The following is an 18,962-nucleotide window of genomic DNA, read 5'->3' on the forward strand; positions in this document are numbered from 1 at the left end:
ATGCAAAATTTAAAATAATATATTTTAAAATTATAAAATTGATTGGGGCAATTTTTAATGTTAAAAAATTAGTGTGTGTATGCCTGTATATTGTTGTGCCGCTCCATGCCTTAAGGATAGGGATCCTCGGGTCGTGCAGGACTTCGTAGGAAGTTAGGAGTGTTGTACTCTTCTCTTTTTTTTTAAATACACTTTTATTTGAGTTGAACAGGTTTACACTTTATTAGTCCTTTCCAGTTAGATAGATATATAACAATCGGCGATTAATTAACAAGCGTAGGTCTTTCCTAGCGATTCTTCGTCTTAGTCTTTTAGATTCCTGTTAGCAACTGCCTTCGCGGGCTGACTCTCGATCTTATATATTCTTTGTTTCTTGGATTTCTTTCGGGAGAGGCCCTTGGAAACAGGTCTCTGATTGGTTAATAGTATTCACGCGTTTTTGGTCTAAGTGCAAGCGAAGCAGGTCGAAGTCGCAGGTCTTCGCTTGCATCTCGCGATTTCCGGTGCTTCGCGCGTGTCTCGCTGCGTTAGCGTTTTCGCGCGACGAGCGTTTGGCGAGAGCACTCTTTTATTCTATAATGCTTTATAATAAATTCTTAGTTCTAATACTATTTTAATATTGGTTATAGTTCAGGCTATAACATCCCTTTCCCGTTAAAAAAGAAAAACGGAGGTACGAAGTTTTTCGCTTTCTTTCTTATTTTTCGTTAAGATTATTTGCTAATGCTACGTACAGTTATAATTCCCGTTTACACTATAGTACTATAATCGTTTCTTATTCCTAAAATCTAGTACTTTGACTTCTTTTTAATCCCCTCTTATGTTTTTCATAATTTCTTCTTCGTATTTTTAAAACGGCTCGTTCTCGGCTCAGGAAAATCCTAGCGAGCTCAGGTTTTCGGCATATGAAAATATTAAAGTGACAACAGTTTTTTTTCCACCTTTTTTCTCCCACCTGGCGAGAATTCACAACAGAACGTATTAGTTACTTTATGAGGGGATTGGCTTCGCGCAATTGTTTTTTCCGCATTACTAGTTAATATTGATCTTGGTATGTCAAAGTCATCGACTATCCAATCTAATGATCGTCTTTTGTTTTTATTTCTTCGCCGTATTATTATCCAAAATATTATAGTGGATATTATAATTAATATTATTATTGTTCCGCTAGATGTCATTGGATAGATAAATTGTTTCGTTGCTCTCGAACGAGAATTTTGAGATCGTTTCTTAGTTCGATTCGAAAATTAATCAATGCTTGTTTTTTAATTGTTTGGTGAATAGCGCGTTTAAACATGGGGGGGGGGGCTTCCCCTTCAATCATTGAATTGTATAATTTCATGGCTAGTAGGTCGACGCGTTGGCCGAAATCATGCGCGTTTTCGTTCGTTTTTTGTTTTAACGAGTTGAATTCTAATTGTATAGATGCGTCGTGCTCTGTTTCGTTTGATAACATCCCTGCTTAAAAAATTCGATAGGATCAGATAAAAGAGAAGTATCTAATTGAATCGTGTTTTTGGTTCGTGAAAATCGGATTCCCTATCTAATATGTTTGATAAATTTTCTATCATTTTCTATATTATTCTACATATAAATATATTTAGTGAGGTCAGATAAACATTGATTAAAAACAATAAATAGATTATATGCTAAGTAATATAGGAAATGATAGAAAACTTATTAAACATATCAGATAAATAATCTAATATTTACGAATCGAAAACACGATAGAGTATTATCAATTTCGATAAAAACACGGTCAGATAAACATTAATTGAAAACGATAAATCGATTATATGCTAAATAATATAAAAAATTATAGAAAACTTATCAAACATATTAGATAAGGAATCTAATATTTACGAACTAAAAATACGATAGGATACTATAAATTTCGATAAAAACACGATCAGATAAACATTGATTGAAAACGATAAATCGATTATATGCTAAATAATATAGAAAATGATAGAAAACTTATCAAACATATTAGATAAGGAATCTGATATTTACGAACTAAAAATGCGATAGGATACTATAAATTTCGATAAAAACACGATCAGATAAACATTGATTGAAAACGATAAATCAATTATATGCTAAATAATATAGAAAATGATAGAAAACTTATCAAACATATTAGATAAGGAATCTGATATTTACGAACTAAAAATACGATAGGATACTATAAATTTCGATAAAAACACGGTCAGATAAACATTAATTAAAAACGATGGGTGGAGTTCCGAATAGGTGAACCCTCCGATTTTTTTGAAACTACACTATTTTTTGTATTTTTGAACGCTGATTACGAATATGATAATGAAAATTTGCGACAAGGTCATTTTCAAGGTCAAAACTCAAAAAAACTGAAAAAATATAACTTTTTAGATATTATTTCGATAAATATTGATGTAAGAAAAAAATGTTTCAAATAAAAGTTGTAGTTCTTGTAAAAATACATCATTTATGATCTATACATTTTTTGCGTAAAACTGAAAGTTTTCGAAAAAATCGATGTTAAAGACTAAAAACGGCGGGTGAAGTTCCGAAAAGTGCTCACCTCTGATTTTTTTGAAACTCAGTATTCTTACGTATTTTGATGCACTGATTACGAATATCATAGTGAAAATTGGCGCATCTCTCATTTTCATAGTGAAAATCATGAAAAACCCATAAAAATTTTAGATCTTACAAAGAAAAACATTTTATGTCCTATTAATTTTTACCGTACGAGTGATAGTTTTCAACAAAAACGATGGAATCTAAATCTTATATCTGTTCTCCCATCTAAGCATGTACTTTGCAGTACATATACGATTCCACATGGGTTTACAACTTTCCACGTAGAGCGAGGTTCCACGCAAACCTATTTGTCTAGTTTTTCGGTAGTGGAGCCCCTCGCAGGGGGGCAGAACCCACTGTTTCCACGCATACACTTTTCCACGCGAAGCGAGGTTCCACATGGGTTTGCAACTTTCCACGCAGAGCGAGGTTCCACGCAAACCTATTTGTCTAATTTTTCGGTAGTGGAGCCCCCCGCAGGGGGGTGGAACCCACTGTTTCCACGCATACACTTTTCCACGCGAAGCGAGGTTCCACATGGGTTTGCAACTTTCCACGCAGAGCGAGGTTCCACGCAAATCTATTTGTCTAGTTTTTCGGTAGTGGAGCCCCCCGCAGGGGGGCGGAACCCACTGTTTCCACGCATACACTTTTCCACGCGAAGCGAGGTTCCACATGGGTTTGCAACTTTCCACGCAGAGCGAGGTTCCACGCAAACCTATTTGTCTAATTTTTCGGTAGTGGAGCCCCCCGCAGGGGGGTGGAACCCACTGTTTCCACGCATACACTTTTCCACGCGAAGCGAGGTTCCACATGGGTTTGCAACTTTCCACGCAGAGCGAGGTTCCACGCAAATCTATTTGTCTAGTTTTTCGGTAGTGGAGCCCCCCGCAGGGGGGCGGAACCCACTGTTTCCATGCATACACTTTTCCACGCGAAGCGAGGTTCCACATTGGTTTGCAACTTTCCACGCAGAGCGAGGTTCCACGCAAACCTATTTGTCTAGTTTTTCGGTAGTGGAGCCCCCCGCAGGGGGGCGGAACCCACTGTTTCCACGCATACACTTTTCCACGCGAAGTATTAAAAAATATTAAAAATATAAACAAATTATAAAAAAATATAAAAATTATAAAAAGAAAAATGGAGTCAGTTCTTCGTCACGTCCTTGTCGTTGACTCCGGGTTCGGCTGAGAACGAAGAATATATTGATGTTTGAGAGGGTTCTTCTTATCTAATTTTTTTCGAAAACTATCAGTTTTACGCAAAAAATTTATAGAACATAAATGATGTATTTTTATAAGAACTGCAACTTTTATTTGAAACATTTTTTTGTTACATCAATATTTATTGAAATAATGTCTAAAAAGTTATATTTTTTCAGTTTTTTTGAGTTTTGACCTTGAAAATGACCTTGTCGCAAATTTTCATTATCATATTCGTAATCAGCGTTCAAAAATACAAAAAATAGTGTAGTTTCAAAAAAATCGGAGGGTTCACCTATTCGGAACTTTATCCATATTAACTTATATATATTATATTTTTCAATTATTTTAATTTGTTTTTTCAGTCCGTTATATTTTGTCAAAACTTATATGCATTCATTTTTGTAATTGGAAGTATTGCTTGTTTTGCAGAATTTGATAAATTGTATCGAAGGCAGACACCAGTTATCATTATTAATACGTCAGAAATTGTGAGGCCGGCAGCTTCAAACATAATTGTATTATTTCTCTCATTAGACAAATTTTCATAAAAATAATCTTCTAAAAACATTGTCAGACATATTGCTATCATAATCTTGAAAATGATCAGATCATTTTAAATGTCTACCTTTTGAAGTATCAATTGTATCAGAGATGTAGAGGTATGAACAAATGTATACATTTCAAATTCTGCAAAACAAGCAATACTTTAGTTGATTAAAATATTAGCCAGACCAAAATTAAATGAAATGTTACTAATTGTACAGTATATTAAAATACAATGTAATCCACCAGATGAAAGAAAGTCTTTCAATAGTGACATTTATAATGGTGAACTATATAAAAATTTGCATAATAGATCGTGCGACAGAATCTACTAATGCGCAAAATAATACAAATTTAAATTTAATTAATTGATTTTGATTATTAATTGAGGGCGAGCGTGGTCTATAGAGTGCGAGCATGATCTATAGAGCCAAGGGTCCCGGGTTCGATTCCCGGTAAGACCAAAAATTATATTCGCTCGTTCTCCTCTCGGAAGGCAATGGTATAATATGTTATTAACATTTTTCTTATTTTGCAAAATTAATTACTCTACTTGTGGAGTTTGTAATTATAATTCCTTATTTTCATCCAGACTAGTATCATTGGAAATATTCTCATTGCAGACTGAATTATCATCCGTAACATCAGTTTCTTCCCTCGTAACAGACACTGCAATTTAAAAACTGTGTATGTACATTCTTTTGACATTTGACAGATATCTGATATAATTTTTTTATATTTAACATATAATTCAATATAATTAAATATAATTTTTTTATATTAAAATATTTTAATATACTAAATATTAAAGAAATACAATTATTACGATTCAATAAATCAGAGTCTAATTAATTACTTTTATGACATATATATGTACTTATATAGAGTGTTGATTTGTTATATGTATAGCGTATTTTATGTAAAACACAAATAAAATATAATAACAAGGAATAATATGAAAATTCTTTATAATTTGATAAATTATTTTTTATGTATATATGTACATATACATAAATGAAACATATATATTTAAATTATATACCTTCTACAGTTGATTGGCTTTGCGTTTTTTCTATATTTTGATTTCCATTTTTTTTCTCTCTGTTTAATTCGTAAATTTTTTGACTGACATGCTTGCCAACCAGATTTACTTCCAAATCGACAGCCATCTCATCATATTTTTTTACCGTATGTAACCAATAACGTACAATATCTACAAAAAAATCAAAAATTATAATACTAGTAGATGTTTGGCTATATCGCGTTAATTCGTCGGTGCGGGATGTTACGATCGTACACATGTATAATGTGAAAAGAATCGAGTCTTTTGGTGAGCGGTAATTTTGATACTTTAATTATCTAGAAAAAGTCCAGCGTTTACAATCGCGCTCGCACGTCTGTACTCGACAACGGCAGACGGTCGAATCTCTCGAAGATTCTTCGCGAAAGGTTATTGTCTTGTCTCGTTTCGTATTTTTATTTTTATCTACCTGTCTCGTCCGTTATGTTTGCTACGTGTTTATTTTCTCTCGCGTCTCGCTTTTTGTTTTCGTCTGGTGTATGTCTTTGTAATCCGGGGAATATGTGACGATATGATCGCCACAGATGAATAAAAATTTCATAAATGGTTCTGAGAAATAATGTGAAAAAAGAAAAGGAAAAAAACCTTTTAATGCTAAAAATCGCTGTGGATCTAACATTGGTCTAGGTACTAACGAAGTATTTTTTCCTCTTATTCGATTTGAAACAGTTCCTGTGACACTACTTTCTTTTAATACTTTAGCGCCGAATATAGCAAGAGCCATATTTTTGATGAATACACTTGGTGATTTACTAATGCATATCGCACTGTCATAAATTTGGGATGAAATCCAAATATTTTAACCCACGTGGATCTAAACATAATTGAGATATAAAGGCGCACATGCACACATGCGCGCGCGCGCGTTTGTGTACTAAACAGATTTTATATAAAATATAAGAATATATTAATAAAATGGACAGATAGACAATATAGATATAAATAGATTTTGTAAAAAAATTTTTAAAAAGATAATATATTACGCACTAGAATACTAGATATTACTATATTAAAGTATATAACAGATTTTATAAAAACAAAAGGACATACATTATTATCAGTTTCTCGTTTATGACCAACAGAGAAAAGTGTTTCGTCATGTTGTCCTCGGGTTTTTTCCTTATTTGATTGCTGTTCAATGAACATATCTATAAAATGTCATTACGTTAGTAAAGCGTGCGTGCATGCGTGCGTGTGTGTGTGTGTGTGTGTGTTACATCATAACAGTATTTATTAGCCATACTTTTTAGATCTTTTATTTCTTCAAACATATCTTTCTGTAAAGCCAAAGTATTTTTGAGATAATCTTCTGCAAGAGTATCTTTCTTTTGTAAAGAAAGCTTTAGTTCTGCTATACGTTTTTTTAAATTTTCTATCTCTTTTTTAAATCTTCCTACTTCTTTGTCATTCTATAAATAAATAAAAATCACAATCATGTAAATCGTAATCATGCAAAATATGTACTTTATACGAAATATTTAAAAATAAAAAAATTATTAAAATTATTTAGAGCATAAAATGTAATAATATTAAAAATGAAACATACAGTTGTAGCGTATGATTTTTGACTTGATATATTCTGTAGTTTCTTTGCTAACAACAATTCTTTTTCAGTCTTGGATTTTTGTGTGCTTATATTATTATTATTCTGAAAAAAAATTTCGAATTAATGTATAAAAAATAATATTTTAATTATCCATATAAACACATTTATATATATACACATATAAATAATTTATTATAATAATAAAAATAAAAATATTTGATTAAAAATATATGTAATGCCTAAACGTAGATATGTATAACAAATCTAATAATCTTATTTCTTGTAATAAATCTTTGCATCCTGTATCGCTTTCTGATGCAGACATGTATAACTCCATAGGACGCAATCGTGATCTATTTTTTTTAATTTTTACCTCTAATGCTTCTTCTGATTCTAATAACAACAAAAAATACAACAGAATTAATACATTTTAAATACACTTAAAGCATAGTTTCTGTAGTAAATAAGCTGAAATGTAATATAAAAATCTTTTTTAGTAATAATAACTATAGAAAATTATTTATTGTAACATTATATATTAATATTATATTATATTAATAAATTAATGTATAAATTAATGTAATTTATATTAATAAATTGAAAATAGGTTTATTATAACAAATTTTTGGCTAGGAACGTTTATTGTACATATACATACATACATATACATATGTATACATTTATGTATATGTACATATGTATGATGTATGTATGATATGTATTATATATATATATATATATATATACAAAATATTAATAAAAAATTGTTTTCTATAATCTCTTTTCTTATAAAATATATGAATCAAAAGAATATAAAAATAATTAGAAAAACTTCTGAACTTCACTATATTACATTACCCATTATACATAACATTATACATTTTAATATATAAAGTAATCTCTTGACAATATTTTTTATAGTTCACTCTACATGTAAATCATTGTTTTACATATTTCATAAAAGCATAAAAATAAATAATTTATATTTACCTGCGACAAAAATAATTACGCCGTCATAATAGTCATTCCACAAAATTTTATATTTTTTTACATAATTTATATTTTTAGCGTTGAAACTTTTGATCCGATCTATCGAAACGATCTCCTTCTCTCCAGTGGAATATTTAACATACGCAAATTTCACATCACTTGCATCAGACACTTTTGCTTCTGCAATAAAACTTTTCATAACCTTGAATTTATACAAACTTTTATGTATAAACTTTGGAGAAACGATATGTTGCAGGTAACACTTTTCTTACTACTTTTCACTTTTCACAATAGGTATTGACCGCAAACAAAGACACAGAGTTATATCCAAAACAAAAGAAAAGAAATATATTACTTTTCTTTTGTTTATCATACGTATTACACGTGCACGCTATATGCTCCCGACCTCGGCTCCTGCCAGCTCACCGCGCATGCTGCATGTTGCGCTGTCTGCGCATGTCTGCGCGGTAGCGCCGAGAAAATTCAGGGACGTAATATAAAATGGATGCATAAGTTTTTTGGCAAAATAATGGACTAAAAAACTAATTAAAGTAATTAAAAAATGTAATATATAAATTAATATTAATATTATTTAATATCTAAATTCTCTGCATTACAAAAAACAAATCATTTTTCAGAAGTTGGAACAAGTAGAAAGCTCTAATCATTTTTTTTATTTAACTTATAGGCACGTTACTGATATTGTACCCATCGCTATACATGCGCGTAAAAGCGGCTATAAGTTCTGATCACAAATTGCAAGTGTTCGCAATATCGTATAAGTTATATAAAAAGTATATTTTGATTTCTGACTTATAATTTATACAGTAAAGATAAAATGGATCCTTTAAGACGCGAAAAAAGGATATATAAATCTTTTCTGGATCCTACGTATAAAAAATCACAAGTGGATCCTCGGACTGATAAACGATGGAGAAATATTCGAAGTACGATGGATATAAATAACATCAACGAATTAGGTATTATTTTCTTCAATTATAACGTTATAATGTGCAAATAATAATATATTTTTTATAGAAAATATGTTTAAATTTAATATTTTTATATAAATTTATTTTTAAATTATAGGAGATAACATGCCTAACGATCTCTCATCTAACAAAAACGTCAATTCTTTACATAATAAAGACAATACATTTGTTCATACCTCTACATCTGATACCGCTACATCTGATACAAATGATACTTCAAAAGATGGACTTTTAAAAAGATCTGATCATTTTCAAAATTATGATAGCGATATGTCTGACAATGAGACATTTTTAGAAGATTATTCTTATGAAAATTTGTCTAATGAGAGAAATAATACAATTATGTTCGAAGCTGCCGGCCTTACAATTTCTGACGTATTCATAATGATAACTGGTGTCTGTTTTCGATACAATTTATCAAAAAACAAGCAATACTTCAGTTATCAAAATATTATCTGGATCAAAATTTGTTAAATGGAATGTTAGTCATTACAGTCTGTTAAAACAATGTAGTCCACCAGATGATAAAGTTTCATACATATTTTATTGTTCTAAATATTACACGGAATTAATGAAACCTATAACAAAAAATAATTTCCAAAAGCAAACTCGGGCGCTTTGCGATAAATGTAATATTCAATATAAACTTTCAATGCAATCCCCAAATTATTTTGTATGCATTGATATTTCATATCAAATTAAAATGTTATATATTACAAGATAAAAATATTCTATCAAAATTATTAGCAAATTTAGAGTTATTTAATAATAATATAAATTCAACAAAAGAAAGTTTTTCAATATGTGACATTTATGATAGTGAACTATATAATAAAAACCTGTATGATATTAAATCTTCTCAATCCAAAATATTAACATGTAACTTTAATACTGATGGTGCAGCATTATTTAATAGTTCAAAGACGCCCGTCTGGCCACTACAATTAATTATAAATGAATTTCCCGTTGAATTGCGATTCAAAAATATTATACTTGCTGCATTATGGATTTCAGAATCAGAACCCAAATCTGCATTTATGAATTTATATTTGTCAACACTTGTAAAGTCGGCTGAAAAACTTTTGAAATCTGGCATAACAATTAATAATCAAAATCAGTTAATTAAATTTAAATTTGTATTACTTTGCGCATCAGTAGATTCTGTCGCACGATCTATTATGCAAAACCGAATGCAATATAATGCATTTCAAGGATGTAGTTGGTGCTATGCATACGGTCGTTATTAGAAAGGTGCTATGCGTTATCCAATGTTAAATAAAGTAAATCCAGTAGAATTGAGATCGCATGAATCTCATATAGATGATGTTCATGAAACAACAAAATTACAGGAAATAGAGGTGTAAAAGGCGAATCTGAATTAATAAAAATGCCGTTATTTGATAGTATTTGGGGTTATCCTGTAGATTATATGCACAGAATTCTTTTAGGTGTTACTAAACAAATGTGGAACATTTGGATTACACATGGTCATAAATTCTCTTTAACAGCAAAAAAGCGTTCTATTATTAATAAACGGTTAATAGCGATAAAACCACCTCATGAAATTCACAGACTTCCGCGAGATTTAATGTCAAAGGCAAAATGGAAGGCTACAGAATGGCGATCTTGGTTGTTATTTTATAGTTATCCATGCTGTGTGGAGTTCTTGAAAATATATTTTTACAATCTTTTTTATTGTTAGTGCAAAGTGTTTATATTCTTTTACAAACTAACGAAAAGAAACGATATAATCTAAATAATAAATATATGAATAAATTCATCAAACTATTTATGTATGAATATGTCGTATAAAGAACGATAGTTAGCCTTTCGGATAAGGTATATAGAACAATATAGATGCGCTAGACGACAGAAAACGATATAGTCTAAATAATAAATATACGATTAAATTCATCAAACTATTTATGTATGAATATGCCGTATAAAGAACGATAGCCAGCCTTTCGGATAAGGTATATATAGAACAATATAGATGCGCTAGACAACAAAAAACGATACAGTCTAAATAATAAATATACGATTAATTTCATCAAGTTATTTATGTATGAATATGCCGTATAAAAAACGATAGCCAGCCTTTCGGATAAGGTATATATAGAACAATATAGATGCGCTAGACGATAGAAAACGATATAATCTAAATAATAAATATACGAATAAATTCATTAAACTATTTATGTATGAATATGTCGTATAAAGAACGATAGTTAGCCTTTCGGATAACGTGTATTGAATAATATAGATGCACTAAACGATAGAAAAAGATATATATGCATTCATATAAATATCAAGTCTCGTAATTGGTTGATTGAATTAGATAAATCGATAGTTTATATATGAAAAAAACATATACGTTCTGATAAATATTTAAATGTTTAAAGAAGATATTATTTAATTAGATATTGAAAGCGATAGAAATAGATAGCTTTTATATCTCATCAGAAACATGAGTCCGATTGAAACGATAGCTTACGACTAATTTATATTAAATTTCAATCAAATTTGAATCTGTTTTTATCGTTTTTTATCGGATTTTTTAAGCAGGGATGCTTCTAATTGTTGTTTGATTTCTTCGTAAATTTGAATATCATGCGTTTCGAAATCTTGCATGGCCTTTCCGTCTAATTTTGTGTATAGTATTGCTTGAATTAATGACTTTTCATCCGCGGGATTTATGTTTTGCATGGCATATGTGCACGCGTTTAAAAACTTTTGGAGTTTTTGTTGCGAAGTTCCGTCGAAGTCTGGGATCATTGTCCTTGCTTCTTTTAAGGTTAAATATTGCGAAGAGGTATTACGTTCCTAATATCATTTTCGGATCTTCCGTACGTGTACGTTGCGTTGGGGTCGTTGTTGTATGTTTCGCGGCGATCCGTGTATCGGTTGCCCTCGGGGCGGTACCCGTTTCGCGTCTGTCGAACTTCTCTCGTATTTGCAGGGCGATCGTGTATTTGGTCGCGTAAGGAATCTAATTCGGTTCTCATTTCCCGAAATCCTTTTACGAGTTCAGTGAGTAGGGCGTTATTCGGGTCGAATACTGGATGTCCGGTGTCTGCATAACACGCGGCGGCATTACACATCTTCAGAGGGAGCATTCCGCGTCGGAGGGTCTTTCGTCTCATATCGTCCTCGCTTTGCGTGCCTAAGACGCTATCGTCGACTGATACGGGAGAATAGTTTTTCCTAACCGAATTTCGCTCGGAAGACGCGCGATCCGAAAGACGTCTTCTTTCGTCTATATTAGAAGGACGTACGTTTTCCTCGATCGGTTCGGCTTCTGATTCTGGCGAGCTAGCGCCTGAGTAACGTCTATCTAAATTTGCGCGTACGTTATCGCGAATGTCGCGTACCGCTTCCTCGGCTACTTGTATGGGCGTTACGGAACCGAATCTACGATTAAGTCGAGCTGGTCCACTCCAGAATCGTGGTTTAAATGAGACGCGTTTTTTCGGTCGTTTCGACATTGAATAACCTCGGGCTTATTTCTCGACGCTAGAGGGGTTGATTCTCCTTTACAAGAGTATTTTATAATAGTTAGTTTCGCACCCACTGTCAGTTCGTGCCTTTAGTACGCTTTCGTCAAAGCTATCGAAGGGGAACTCGCGTTTAACGGTGACGTTCGCGGGTAATTCAACTTCGCTTTCGTTTGAATATTCGCTCTCTAATTTTCTACGAACTCGCTCGAGATTTTCCAAAGTTATTGGTAACGCTTGAATCGCTCGCTTCGCGGAATCGCTATGTAACCACGATTTGTTTAATATCGGTTGTCGGGGGGGGGGGGGGTTCGTGTCCTTCCGACATTCACGCAGAAATATTATAAGGATCGGACTTACAGTATTACGGCTCGCATCATCTTTATCGCTCGGTACGGCTTGGCTGCTGCTGCTGCAACTCGATCGCTCGTGGGCTGGTAACGGCTAGCGGCTCGGTGCTCGTGCTTGATACGACAGGTCGTCGCTCGGTGATGACGCGTTGTCCGTGAGATTGTCGCAGGTCGGCGTTGTCCTTGGGACGTTGGCGATCCTACTCGACTCTCAGCTGTTTGCTTATCGCTCTTCGTACTGCTTGCGTTGTCCGTCCTTCTCTCTCACTGTACTGTGGCTTCTGCTTATTTCCGTCAGCTGTTTTTTCTAACTGGTATGCCTGCTTCCACACGTTGTGTATGTGTGTGTATTGCCGGTCTTAATTTTTAATATACTGCTTTCTATGTTGTTCGTCGATTATTTCGACGTGCCTGATTTTTCTAATACTTTTGTATTGTTTTCAGGTCTTCAGGTTCCTGCTGGTCCTGGCGGTCCGTCGGCGCAATCCCACCGCTGCCACCAATTTTGTTGTGCCGCTCCACGGCACTGGGGTTGCGCCGAATTTAAGGATAGGTATCCTCGGGTCGTGCAGGACTTCATAGGAAGTTAGGAGTGTTGAACTCTTCTCTTTCTTTTAAAATACACTTTTATTTTAGTTGAACAGGTTTACACTTTATTGGTCCTTCTTTCCAGTTAGATAGATATATAACAATCGGCGATTAATTAACAAGCGTAGGTCTTTCCTAGCGATTCTTCGTCTTAGTCTTTTAGATTCCTGTTAGCAACTGCCCTCGGGGGCTGACTCTCGGTCTTATATATTCTTTGTTTCTTGGATTTCTTTCGGGAGAGGCCCTTGGAAACAGGTCTCTGATTGGTTAATAGTATTCACGCGTTTTTGGTCTAAGTGCAAGCGAAGCAGGTCGAAGTCGCAGGTCTTCGCTTGCATCTCGCGATTTCCGGTGCTTCGCGCGTGTCTCGCTGCGTTAGCGTTTTCGCGCGACGAGCGTTTGGCGAGAGCACTCTTTTATTCTATAATGCTTTATAATAAATTCTTAGTTCTAATACTATTTTAATATTGGTTATAGTTCGAGCTATAACAATATCAAGAGACACGGCAGTGTCTCGCGCCAAGTTTAATAAGCGTAGCTTTGCGTAGCGACCGCGAGGCATGCCGTGTATCTATACGCGAGTCGAACAGTTGAGAGTATCATATATTTCAGATACGCAATAACGGCTGAAGCGATCGAGTTTTTACTACGTTCAATCGATAGATTGAGTTCAAATTATATAATAAAAGTGCCTTTATTTTTTCTCTATATGCTTTATAAACGGTGATATTATAATGTAAAGTTTGTTTTTATAGAAAATTGATTCAAGTTTTGGTCGTCATCGACCTTCTCAATACGCATGTACCAGAAAATGTCCAGTTCGAGCATTCATTGCAAGACAGCGTTGATGTCGCTCCATGAATAATATATGTCATTAGGTTATTAGTTTTGACACATAGGTTCAGTTTTAATGTAGGTTAATTCATTATGTTTGATTAATGCATTAATCAATTGATTGAAAGAAAGTAAAAGAAACTTGTAATTGTGTGTAAAAAAAATAATTGTGTATAATACAAAAGTTAAACGTGAATAAAAATTAATACTAAATAAAAAATAACGTAAAAAAAGGTCAGTAAGAATTTGATAACTCATAGCACAATTACAAATGCTATAAGCTATTCTCTTTATATTATTTATTATATTATTAGCTTTCATTTATTTTCTTATTTTATATCAACAATTATATATGTACTTATGAAGAAATAATAGAGTGATAGTTATAAAAGAAATATAAATTGCTTTCTTGTCATGCTACATGCTATCATCCTACTATTTCTTCACAAGTATATAATTGTTGATATAAAATAAGGAATTGAATAAAAGCTAATAATATATAATAAATAACGTAAAGAGGAAAGTTAAATAATATGCATTTTTGATAGAGATTCAAGTTTTTATTTTATATCAACAATAATATACTTATGAAGAAGAATTAGGAAGATGGTAGCGCAATAAGAAAGTAATTATTATAGTAGGATGGTACGTAACAGAAAAGTTATTATTATAAAAAAAATATAATTTATCACACATAATATATGTAGTATTGCATATTACATGTATGTAGTATAGTATTGTAAAATCCTGTTATTTCTTTTAAATCTAGTTTGCAATACTATACTATATACATATGATATGCGATAACATATATATGTGATTTTTTTTGTAACAACTTTTCTTGTTACGCTTCTATCATACTATTTCTTCATAAGTTTATAATTATTGATATAAAATAAGGAAGTGAATAAAAGCTAATAATATATAATAAATAAAATGTAAAGAAAAAATTATAAATAATATATACATTTTTGATAGCTCAAAGCACTCATAATAGTGCTATAAGTTATCAAATTTTCAATACTTTTTTGCTTCTTTATTTTATAAAATGTGTAAATAAATATATATTACAAAAAAGAATAATATCCATAAAAAAAACTTATCTTTTTAAAAAAAGGTAAAAAAAAGCGAAGTTTATGCGCCATGTGAAAAAGTGTTATAGAAAGAACAGTGTGTTTTAAAGTACTGTAAACTTGTGTTGCAAAATTAATATTTCTAAAAAAAAAATAATATCAAAAAGTTGCGCCAAATAAATAAAAATTTATACAAAAAAATTGAAAATTTAAAACTTATGCAAAAATTAAAAATTAATACAAATTATAAAAAAATAAAAAAATTTTAGTTAAAATAACTTGGCGCTGCTAAATTTCAAAATTACTGTAATGTATTTTAAAGTAACAAATAATTAATTTACTGCAATATATTTGTAACGGGTCGCTTTCGCGAGCTCGGGATAACGCAGTCGGGATCAGGGCTCGAGAAAGGCGTAAGACACGAACGCGTGGTTTATTAAAAAAAAGAACTTATTTATTTTGATTGTGGCTACATAAAAAAAAACTATGTGCGTATGTGTGGGTGTGCGTAAGTATGTGTGTGAGAGAGAGTCGCGTTACATGTATTTAAAAGGCCTTCGTTATAGAGATGTCGCAGGCGGACTTTAAATTCGCCGGAATGTGTGTATACAATGTTTGTGTCGGTGTGTGCGTGTATTGCGTATTGACGCGTCGCGGTGTACGCATGTCGTTTGGCGCGGGGTCGGTGCGATGAGAGATCGGCGACCGGCGCGCGGCTAACGCAGCCGACAACGGGCCGCGTGAGAGCGGCCGCTCTCTTCGATATATCGAAGACAGCGCGCGGCGCGATAGTTCGGCGCGAGAATTCGTGTATCGGGACGCGCGCGTGAGTCCACGATGCAATCGGCGGGTATAATGTCTGGGATCCGGGAACGCGGCGGTTGTCGAGAAAACTCGACGAAGATGGCGGAGCTTCACCTAACTGAGACCGTCGCGTGTTTGGTGATGGTCAGGGTCGGACTCTGTGTCTTTCGCGATAATCTCGGGAGAGGTAGCGTATCCGTCTACCTCCGAGACGCAGGGGTGGGATTTCGGAAGCCGGAATTTGGCGGACGGAGATAGTCTCCGTAGAGGCAGCGAAACCCGTCTACCTCGAACTGTGATTTCCGGTCGGAAAGGCTCTGCGGTACCTTATCGGTAGCGGAGCCGGAGAGGAATCTGAAACTCGTTGTCGCGCTCGGGTTTTTATATACGGAATCGGAGTATCGGGAATCCGCGAAACAGAAAAGATGGTGCGGTCGTGTTCGGTATTTTCCGGCGTACGTCGGGCGCCTTCGTAGCCGGGCCCGTTCCCCGAGTTCGGTACCGTGTTTAACGGTAAAGTTTTAAACGGGGCGTTCAGCGCCTGCTGCCGTGCCCGGCGGGTGGTCGCCGGGCGCAGCCTTCCGACGGGTGGACGGTCGGGAACGATGGGGGTGCATCGTTACATATTTTAACATAACAAATAATTAATTTCCTGCAATGTATTTATATATCTTAAAATAATTAATTTAATTTAAAAAAATACAGAAATATTTACAATGTAAATGCACGGAGTTTGACATTAGCATAGTGTTTAATTAATTATTGCAATGTATCTTAAAGTTAAAACAAATAATTAATTCTAGATAAACCTTATACTTTATTAGTAACAAATAATTAATTTACTTTAAACATTACATCATAATAACTGAAATATTAATGGAATAATTAACTGGAACATAAATGTACAGAGTACGTTAATATTATTAGCATATTGTTTAATTTAGCAGCGCCAAGTTTTTTTAACTAAAATTTTTTAATTTTTTTATAATTTGTATTAATTTTGAATTTTCGCATAAGTTTTTAATTTTCAATTTTTTTGTATAACTTTTTATTTATTTGGCGCAACTTTTTGATATCATTATTTTTTTTAGAAATATTAATTTTACAACACAAGTTTACAGTACTTTAAAGAACACTGTTTTTTCTATAACACTTTTTCACATGGCGCGTAAACTTGGCGCTTTTTTTTTACCTTTTTTTGAAAATGTAAGTTTTTTTATGGATATACCTATATGACAACGCATTCGGGCGGTTGACTTTTAACGGACCGATAACCAGATCTGATGTTATATGCTGCGAAACATAATCACATGAATATTTTTAATGCAGTATTAATCGCATTTACCGAAAACTGGTTTACTACGAAAACTGGTCTATTCGAGCTTGTATTAGGTAAAGCTCAATTTCTTTATCCACGGACACAAAGATACAATATCCAGGATTTTCGCAGGAATATAGTATATAAAATTACATGTAATAAAAATACCTAGCCTAGTTCCAATTATATAAAAAAAATTTTGTCCTGTGAAAGTTATTCAAAAGTTTTGGAGACAAATATTACAAGAAATCTATTTACATAAAATATGTAGGATAATTCCATTTTAAAAAATCAAGTTGACTTTAAAATAACCTTGAAAACCATCTCCTACAAACATTTCTATAACATTAACTTATTTTCCCCTTGAAATACTGCAACTTTTATTTGAAATATTCTTTTCTAGAAACAATATTTTTGGAGATAAAAATTTGTAACGTTTTATTTTGAACACCCGGTATATAGATCCATAGTACATACACACACACATACATTTTTTTGACTTTAAATATTGCCCAATAAATTGTACAAAATTTAAAATATATTATTTTAAAATTTATTTATAATATATATATTATTTTAAATTTTGTATACATAAACAATAAAAAGAGCTTTATATATTATCACATTTATTTTTATGTATTCCAAAAAAATATTTAAATTTTTTATAGTTATTACATATATTATGAATTTGCGTTATTACATAAAAAACTTAAGTCGGAGATTATAAAAATTGATGGAATTTTTTAAAAAGCATTCTTTGTTTTTATTCTTTTTTAGTGTGAAAAGTCCTACAAGAAACACATATTATTTAAATGTAATCTTTATTAATTTCTTTTTAAAATACGTATATTTTTTATATATAAAAATTTTTATTTCAGATGCTGCTAAAATACAATTTAAGGGAAACAATTCTTCCGATCAATGCATTAAAGATGCCATACAATCGTGGCTAAAGTTGGCCAAAAGTCGCCATGTGTATAATGCAAACGCAAAAAGAAATTAAAGAGGAAACAAATTTTTTCTTATTATATATTTTATATTATATATTTTTTCTTATTATATAATTACTTATTATATTATAATAATAAAGTTTTGAAGTAAATTAGTTTATAATAATACCAACTTTTTTATTAATTAAATAACATCTTCTAAAAAATAAAAATAAATTACGATTAAAATTTGTTATTATTTCATTTTATATTTAGTGACATATATTCTTTGTACAAAATCTCATTACTTTTATTATTATTGTAGCTATACAAGGTACGTGTCTCATTTTAACTTACACAGCACAATATTTCGGAAACTAAAATTTATCGACAAAAATGTTTCAAACAAAAGTTATAGTGTTTTAAAATATCTTTTTACTTATTTCACTTTGATCTTGGATAGGGTTGTCAAGATCAGGGCAAAATTATCTTGAATTTTTAAATGGAATCATATTTTTTTTATGTAAACTGATTACCCTATCCAAGGTCAAAGTGATAAGATCAATATATAGATATTTTTAAATTCTACAACTTTTGTTTGAAACATTTTTTTCGATGAAGCTATATAAGCGATAATCTTCGAGATATTT

The 18,962-nt window shown here is 32.1% G+C and overlaps 1 long non-coding RNA gene and 1 pseudogene across 2 annotated transcripts; one reads left to right on the forward strand and one right to left on the reverse strand.

The window, feature by feature from the left end:
* Positions 1–1,965: 1,965 nt before the first annotated feature.
* LOC145947813 (uncharacterized) lies at positions 1,966–8,372 on the reverse strand (annotated as a pseudogene). The gene is made up of 9 exons (XR_014427241.1): positions 8,203–8,372; positions 7,931–8,121; positions 7,314–7,333; positions 6,941–7,042; positions 6,638–6,803; positions 6,445–6,542; positions 5,980–6,208; positions 5,356–5,526; positions 1,966–4,982 (listed from the first exon to the last, which is right to left on the reverse strand). The product of XR_014427241.1 is annotated as an uncharacterized LOC145947813 (transcript).
* Positions 8,373–8,605: 233 nt separating this feature from the next.
* Positions 8,606–13,423, forward strand: LOC145947814 (uncharacterized). Its single transcript, XR_014427242.1, has 2 exons — positions 8,606–8,910; positions 13,211–13,423. It is a non-coding gene; the product is annotated as an uncharacterized LOC145947814 (long non-coding RNA).
* Positions 13,424–18,962: the final 5,539 nt, after the last annotated feature.

Source organism: Prenolepis imparis, unplaced genomic scaffold (genome assembly GCF_030444845.1).
Source record: "Prenolepis imparis isolate NDT839.2.m4 unplaced genomic scaffold, iyPreImpa1.0 SCAF_154, whole genome shotgun sequence".
Taxonomy (NCBI): domain Eukaryota; kingdom Metazoa; phylum Arthropoda; class Insecta; order Hymenoptera; family Formicidae; genus Prenolepis; species Prenolepis imparis.